Genomic DNA, 8,725 nt, shown 5'->3' with positions numbered 1-8,725 from the left:
ACATGACAAAATTGAAAATTTTTAGATTTTTAATAATGTAATTATTTTTAGATTATTTAAACATTCCTTTTTTGGAGAATTTTGCAAAACTTTTAAGAACTTAACCTCAAAGTTTATCTGCAAGCAATTTAGCTTAATATTCAAGTCTCACATAACCTCACATTTAATTTTTAAATATAACAAAGAAATACCATAGATTTTTGAGAATTATTAAGTGTTTTTTATATATTTACCTCGTTTTTTTCTTTTTAAGCAATTTTAGTTTTCAATTATAACCAAAAATTAAATTTTTCTTAAGCAGAAAATATTGTCTAAAGCTAAACACGTTTTAGTTTTAAATTTTTTTTGCACAAATTCAAATGAAATCAACACTTACTCACAGACTTATTATTAGACTAACTTGAGAAAGAGAGATAGACTCAATGACAAAAAAAAAAAAAAAACGGCGCGTACGCAAATCTCGTCATCATCTAGCCGGATGTAGACAAGTCAATGTAATATTAAGACGAGATGTTATGAGGTAAAAAAAATCTCTAAACTCTGGGCAAATTTTATGAATATTTTACAAACTTTTGAAATGAATATCAAATGATTGGAAATTAAATAAATTTATTTCACTCAACTGAATAGAAAAGAATTTCGCAATTTTTATAAATAAATTATAATAAGGGGTATGCACGATCGATGACAGTATAGAATAATAAAAGATTTTTTAAAGTTTTCAGCAAAAAAACATAAATTTTAGAAAATTCAAACCATTTTTTAAATATTTTCTTTCAAAACTAGCTGATCGTGAAGATCACTTTTTAAAATTATAAAGTTTAACTCCTTTTATATATAAAACTGATCGTGTCAACTTGCTGATCGTCAAAATGGAATTTTCATCAAAAACTTTGAAATATTTAAAAAATATAAATATTTTCTTTTACAACTTGCTAATCATTTTTACGATCAAATTATAATTTTTTTTAAAACTCAAAACCAAACAAACCATTTCTCTTGTAAAAAAACTGTCAAATTTGTTAAAAACTTTTTTTCCAAAAAAATCCGTTAAATTTAAATATTTAAACACCGCCACACCCGTTTTAAAGTTTTTGCTACGCACTCACTACACTACTCACACTTATTTAAAAATTTAAACACTTTTTTAAAAATAACGATGTTTTTTTTCTGTTCTCTTGCAGCCATGTTGTTTGTCAGCAGCTCCTTTAGTGTAGCCCAACGTTTTTGAACTAATTTCAAGAAAATTTTGACCACAACGTCTTGTGTTTCCAGTTACCAAACGAACAAACGTAAGTACTCTAATGACTTCTTTAAAATATTTCTTTTTTTCGTACAAATTTTTTGTTGTTGTTGCTTTAAAAGTGTACAAGTATTTGTTACCAAAAAAATATATATATATAATTTTAACTGCATTTGTATTAGTTTTAACAAAGAAAAAAATCGTTCAGATTTTGTATTTTTTGTACTAAAATTTTTCGTAGAGAATTTGTAGTTACCGGTACTAAGGACCGTGAGATCTATTCACTTAAATGTCCGTTTGTAAACTGATCGTATGTCGAAAACGTGTTGACTTAACTGACGCTACTGCCAATACTGTGGCTGTTGGTTAATTCCTATGCCGCAAAGTTGAAAATCTTTTTAAATTTACCTGATTTTCGGGTTTTACGTGCATACGTTTCCAACAACCCTCAATTTTTTGTTTCTTCTCCTATACATGTGTATATAGTACAAGTGTGTGAGTGTGTGTAGATGTGTAACTGTAGTAGTATGTCTTGAAATTGAAATTCTCTTCTTAAAGATTGTGTCATTGTTGTTGTTGTTATTGCTGTGTTAATGTTTAGTTCACTGACTTGGCTTAAAGAAGAAAAACGCGAGAGAGAGAGAGAGAGACAGCGTTCACACCAAACTGAGAGTATTAACAAGTGATCTTAAGGTATATGTAAAGTTGTATGTAATCAACATTTTTACTATGTATTAGTAAAAGTCAGCTTAAGCCGCTTGTTGACTAACAGTCAGCCAAAACGAACAAACGCCCGCCCGCCCGTTAGACATTAAGGTGAAATAGCCAACAAGTCGATCAATCAATTCTTACCTTGCTAGGCTTATTTAATTGTATAAAGTCAGGTAATATCGTATAATACTTGTACATATTTAATGATCAATACATCATATATACATACATATGTCTATATATATATAAAACTATATACTAAATATCTCAGTTTTATAACTTTTCACTGTAATATACATATAGTAAAAGAAAGAATGAACGAAGAAACAAAAAATCCGTCTGTATGTCTACTACTTGTTCTTTTTCTTAGGCTTTTGTTTTAGGTTTTTTAAATGTTGTTACTGATTTCTTTGAATTCGACAAATTTTTTTAAATCTTTTAGAAAAAAAAAAAAAACATTATTCTCTCCCCGATTTTGGTGTATTTCGCCACAATGGGGGAGTTTTTGAGTTAAAGTTATTTGAATTGTAAGTGTATGTAGCGTACTATCTGTATTTGCAAAATCAAACGTACAATAACTGGATTTATACAGGGTGTTTATGTGGGTAAATTTAGGAAACTGTTGTAGGATAAAGATCTTCAAACTTAAGTTATGAATAAATTCTTTTAAATGTTTCACAGTTTCAGTTCTAGTTCAGTTTTAGTTCAGTTCTAGTTCAGTTTTAAATCAGTTCTAGTTCAGTTTTAGTTCAGTTCTAGTTCTAGTTCTGTTCTAGTTCAGTTCTAGTTCAGTTCTAGTTCAGTTCTAGTTCAGTTCTAGTTCAGTTCTAGTTCAGTTCTAGTTCAGTTCTAGTTCAGTTCTAGTTCAGTTCTAGTTCAGTTCTAGTTCAGTTCTAGTTCAGTTCTAGTTCAGTTCTAGTTCAGTTCTAGTTCAGTTCTAGTTCAGTTCTAGTTCAGTTCTAGTTCAGTTCTAGTTCAGTTCAAGCTCAGTTTTAGTTTGTCAAAAAAATTTTAGAAATAATTGCGCATATGGTTCTTCCTTTCGCTTTGGAATTAAATTCAAACATCAATTCCAACTTGTCTAGAACAAATAGGATCTTTTTAATGATTTTTAAACAACATATGGTAACACTTAAATATATATAGTAAGTAAATGTGAGATTATCACACATACATATAGAACTATAAATGTACATATGTTTGTCTGTCTGTACACACAAAAACCAAAGTAAAAGTCTGTACAATGACAGCAACAACAATAATATTTGTAAGAACAACAAGTATCCGAGAATCTGAGACAACAACTACAACAACAAAAAGAACTTAAGTCTGCTATAAAAAAAAAAGAAGACAAAGACTAATAAAAACAAAAAAATCTCAGAGCCAAGGTAGGCTGATGACTTGTTATTTGTATAAAAGTAAAGGAGATAGAGTTTAGCTTGACTTGTTAAACATTCTGTGTACTCTTAAGTGTATGAATGTATGTTTATGTATGTATATAAAACATTTTTGTCTGTTCTTTAAAGGCCTGGGGTTGCGTACATACAGCGCAACACCAGCAGCAGCAGCACCAGCAACAACATTGGTAATACTCTTAGCAAAAACAACAGGTAAAACTTCTTGAATTAAATTGAAAGGGTAGGCGGGAGTGTGTGCGTGTTAGTGAGTGAGGTTACAATACAAGTGAGTGATATTTTTCTGATTCTTTTTTTAATTCTTTTCTCGTATTTGGTTTTTTGTTTCTTTAGTTTATTCTGCTTTTCAAAGCAATTGAACTGAAACTTAACAAAATGACAATGTGGTTCAAATACTGCGTTATGTACGAGACCAGTATAAATAAAGAAAACAGAAATGAAATCAGTTAAATAGACAGACGTTTTTTTACATGCATATACAAATAATCAAAGTCTTGACTATATGATGGTTAGACAGTTCAACAATTTGATCGTCTGAAAGTCTGTCTGTCATTTGGAGTTGTCAGTTTTTTTTCTTTCTTGTTGCCAACATTTATTATTTGAAGGGGATGAAGTTGATGATGCCATAAGTTGTTTAACAAAAGATGCTAAGAAAATTAAATAAGCAAAAAAAAAAAAAAACAACAAAAAAACGTACAGCAAATATTATAAACCGTCAAGATATGGTTTGTTTTAACACTTGAACTTTTTAAAATAAACAGTGGCAGAGAAAGGAACCAACATTTTTAGATTCTAATTTCACAAGACTATAGATCAGACTAAAATCTAGCTTATAGACTAGGCTAAAGCCTGGACTAAAGATCAGACTAAAGGCTGGACTAACAACTACACTATAAAAGACACTAAAGACTACATGATAAACTAGACTACAGACTAGACTATAGACTAGACTATAGACTAGACTATAGACTAGACTATAGACTAGACTATAGACTAGACTATAGACTAGACTATAGACTAGACTATAGACTAGACTATAGACTAGACTATAGACTAGACTATAGACTAGACTATAGACTAGACTATAGACTAGACTATAGACTAGACTATAGACTAGACTATAGACTAGACTATAGGCTAGACTATAGGCTAGACTATAGACTAGAATATAGGCTAGACTATAGACTAGACTATACACTAGACTATAGACTAAACTATAGATTAGACTATAGACTAGACTATAGACTAGACTATAGCCTAGACTAGAGACTATACTATAGACTAGACTATAGACTATACTATAGACTAGACTATAGACTAGACAATAGACTAGACTTTAGACTAGACTATAGCCTAGACTATAGACTAGACTATACACTAGACTATAGACTAGACTATAGACTAGACTATAGATTAGACTATAGACGAGACCATAGACTAGACTATAGCCTGGACTAGAAACTATACTATAGACTATACTATAGACTAGACTATAGACTAGACTATAGACTAGACTAGACTAGACTATAGACTAGACTAGACTATAGACTAGACTATAGACTAGACTATAGACTAGACTATAGCCTAGACTAGAGACTAGACTATAGACTATACTATGGACTAGACTATAGATTAATCTATAGCCTATAGAGTAGACTAGATATAAAAACATGTATGCATTTTTTAACCAAAAATTTACTCTTTTTGAGTCACTGTGTCACAAGCCATACCTTGTGGCTGGCCGGTTAAATGAAGTCAATTGATTTTACTTTTTTCATTATTTTTTTATGTACTGACTAGTAAATGAATGTAGAAACATAATTTAAAAATATATATAAAAAATATATTTATATTATATAAAATTATAGTAACGTCTTTTTTTTATACCACTGATCAATCCAGGTTATGCACGTACTCTCGTACATCAAACAATTAATGCTCTGAGGGGGATTTAAATATAAATGTTTTTATAAGATATTTTTTTAAAAGTCATGATTATTATGAAATCTCATAAATAGTGTACAACTATTGATGCTGATGCTGGAGTTAAAGGAAAAATAATTATAATCATAATATTGAACATTAGTTGAGGTGTGTGTGTTTTATTTTAACTTAATGAACTGACCCCCACCTAAAAATTCAAGAATCTTAGAAAGTATTTTTTTGTTTCTAGTTTTTTTGCTTTTCTTATGTTTTTACTATTAGTTTTAAATCAATCAGTTTAGTTTTATATGTATGTGTATTTACATAAAACTACAAAATCACACGTAATATTGGAATTTCCCATTATTTTAAATTCATATACAACCGTCATCAACTAAATACTATAGTAACAGCACCAGCACCACTTTGCCGGGTTTAAATTAAAGTTTTACTAAACTAAACAAAAAAAGTTAAATTTAAAAAAAAAAAAATAAACGACTTTTCAATAAAAACAATAGTCCCATGTGAGAATACCCTACCTGTACTATATTTAATGGCCTATTGAGTATTTTATTATGGGCTAATGAACTTAGTTTTAATTACTTTATTTTTAGGTTTAAAAAGAAGCTATAAAATAAAATCAATTAAAAACAATCAATAAACTTAAAAACAGTTAGAAGTTTCTTAAAATTGTTTTTAACAACTAAATAAATAATCAATTTTGAAACAAGTTAGAAAAAAATCGATAATTTTCTAATCTATAGTTTAGTCTATAGTCTAGTCTATAGTCTATAGTCTAGTCTATAGTCTATAGTCTAGTCTATAGTCTATAGTCTAGTCTATAGTCTAGTCTATAGTCTAGTCTATAGTCTAGTCTATAGTCTAGTCTATAGTCTAGTCTATAGTCTAGTCTATAGTCTAGTCTATAGTCTAGTCTATAGTCTAGTCTATAGTCTAGTCTATAGTCTAGTCTATAGTCTAGTCTATAGTCTAGTCTATAGTCTAGTCTATAGTCTAGTCTATAGTCTAGTCTATAGTCTAGTCTATAGTCTAGTCTATAGTCTAGTCTATAGTCTAGTCTATAGTCTAGTCTATAGTCTAGTCTATAGTCTAGTCTATAGTCTAGTCTATAGTCTAGTCTATTATTGTACTAGTCTAAGTCTAGTCTATAGTCTAGTCTATAGTATGTCTATAGTCTAGTCTATAGTCTAGTCTATAGTCTAGTCTATAGTCTAGTCTATAGTTAGTCTATAGTATAGTCTATAGTCTAGTCTATAGTCTAGTCTATAGTCTAGTCTATAGTCTAGTCTATAGTCTAGTCTATTGTCTAGTCTATAGTCTAGTCTTTAGTCTAGTCTTATAGTCTAAGTCTATAGTCTAGTCTATAGTCTAGTCTATAGTCTTAGTCTATAGTCTAGTCTATAGTCTAGTCTATAGTCTAGTCTATAGTCTAGTCTATAGTCTAGTCTATAGTCTAGTCTATAGTCTAGTCTATAGTCTAGTCTTTAGTCTAGTCTATAGTCTAGTCTATTGTCTAGTCTATAGTCTAGTCTATAGTCTAGTCTATAGTCTAGTCTATAGTCTAGTCTATAGTCTAGTCTATAGTCTAGTCTATAGTCTAGTCTATAGTCTAGTCTATAGTCTAGTCTATAGTCTAGTCTATAGTCTAGTCTATAGTCTAGTCTATAGTCTAGTCTATAGTCTAGTCTATAGTCTAGTCTATAGTCTTAGTCTATAGTCTAGTCTATAGTCTAGTCTATAGTCTAGTCTTTTAGTCTAGTCTTATAGTCTAGTCTATAGTCTAGTCTATAGTCTAGTCTATAGTCTAGTCTATAGTCTAGTCTATAGTCTAGTCTATAGTCTAGTCTATAGTCTAGTCTATAGTCTAGTCTATAGTCTAGTCTATAGTCTAGTCTATAGTCTAGTCTATAGTCTAGTCTATAGTCTAGTCTATAGTGTAGTCTATAGTCTAGTCTATAGTCTTGTCTATGGTCTAGTCTATTGTCTAGTCTATAGTCTAGTCTATAGTCTAGTCTATAGTCTAGTCTATAGTCTAGTCTTAGTTAGTCTATAGTCTAGTCTATAGTCTAGTCTATAGTCTAGTCTAAAGTCTAGTCTATTCTATAGTCTAGTCTATAGTCTAGTCTATAGTCTAGTCTATAGTCTAGTCTATAGTATAGTCTATAGTCTAGTCTATAGTCTAGTCTATAGTCTAGTCTATAGTCTAGTCTATAGTCTAGTCTATAGTCTAGTCTATGGTCTAGTCTATTGTCTAGTCTATAGTCTAGTCTATAGTCTAGTCTATAGTCTAGTCTATAGTCTAGTCTATAGTCTAGTCTATAGTCTAGTCTATAGTCTAGTCTATAGTCTAGTCTAAAGTCTAGTCTATAGTCTATTCTATAGTCTAGTCTATAGTCTAGTCTATAGTCTAGTCTATCTTTATAGTCTAGTCTATAGTCTAGTCTATAGGATGTCTATAGTCTAAGTCTTATAGTCTAGTCTATAGTCTAGTTTATAGTCTAGTCTGTAGTCTAGTCTATATAGTCTACGGTCTAGTTTTGTTGAAAAGACTAGAATGTTTTTAACAAGAGACTTAGGAAACGAACTTGTTAACAGGTGTTGTCGAATAAAAGACTTAAGAAACAAACATTGTTTACAAGAACATTTCGGAAAAAAGACTTAAGGAATGAACTTGGTTGACAGAATTTTCGATTGTAGAAAGACTTAAGAAAGAAACTTACGAAGGCGAATATAGGTAAAGACTTAAGTAACGAACTTTGCATTAATGAAGATTTGGATTAAAAAACTTAAAGAAGGAACATTATTTATGAAATGAAGAAACGAAGTTTGATTTTAAATTGCAATCATTGAAAAAGGATGTCATTTGATTTCTATGATGTCATTTTCTGTAAATTTCCCTCTATTAACAGTAACTAAGTAAATCCCTTATAAAATGTTGTAGGGTATAAACAAAATATGATTATATCGAAATTTCTTGGAACGTTTTTATTGCTGTTTTTGTATGATGTTTTATTTTATTTTTTGCTTGTTTTCTCTGTAGATGATTCACCCTCTCTCTCTATTTGATTGTAAATATTTATTTATACAAAACAATATAGTTTTTGTTTTTCTTGTTTTATTGTTATTATTTTTTTACACAATACAATACAATATTTTTCAATGCTCAGAGTTAAACATCTTTTACTGTGTTTAAGCAGAGAGAATGTATTATTTGAATGTGAATTATTTGTATGTGACACAATTGCTTTTTGTTTAATTCCATACATGTCAGTTACACTGTCGATCTCGTCTGTCCATCCATCCATCCATCCATCCATTCATACGTCTGTCCTTCTGTTTGTCTAACCATGGGTCTGTCTGTCTTGTTAAATGTTTTTTTCATTTCGTTTTTTTCTCACTTATTTTCGTTGTT

At 29.8% G+C, this 8,725-nt stretch overlaps 1 protein-coding gene across 2 annotated transcripts in view; it reads left to right on the top strand.

Annotated features, from left to right (window-relative positions):
- The first annotated feature begins 1,182 nt into the window (after positions 1-1,182).
- Positions 1,183-8,725, top strand: part of LOC111685655 (E3 ubiquitin-protein ligase listerin) — a 48,017-nt gene continuing 40,474 nt past the window's right edge. Inside the window, exon 1 of one of the 2 annotated variants that reach the window (XM_046951042.1) lies at positions 1,183-1,292. The gene's annotated coding sequence lies outside the window, so the exon portion shown is untranslated. The remainder of the gene's footprint in view (positions 1,293-8,725) is intronic. The other variant, XM_046951041.1, reaches the window with a different exon arrangement.

Source organism: Lucilia cuprina, chromosome 5 (genome assembly GCF_022045245.1).
Source record: "Lucilia cuprina isolate Lc7/37 chromosome 5, ASM2204524v1, whole genome shotgun sequence".
In the NCBI taxonomy this organism is placed as follows: Eukaryota; Metazoa; Arthropoda; class Insecta; order Diptera; family Calliphoridae; genus Lucilia; species Lucilia cuprina.
Note: the sequence above shows the minus strand (reverse complement) of the source record. Positions and strands in the feature narration are given on the sequence as shown.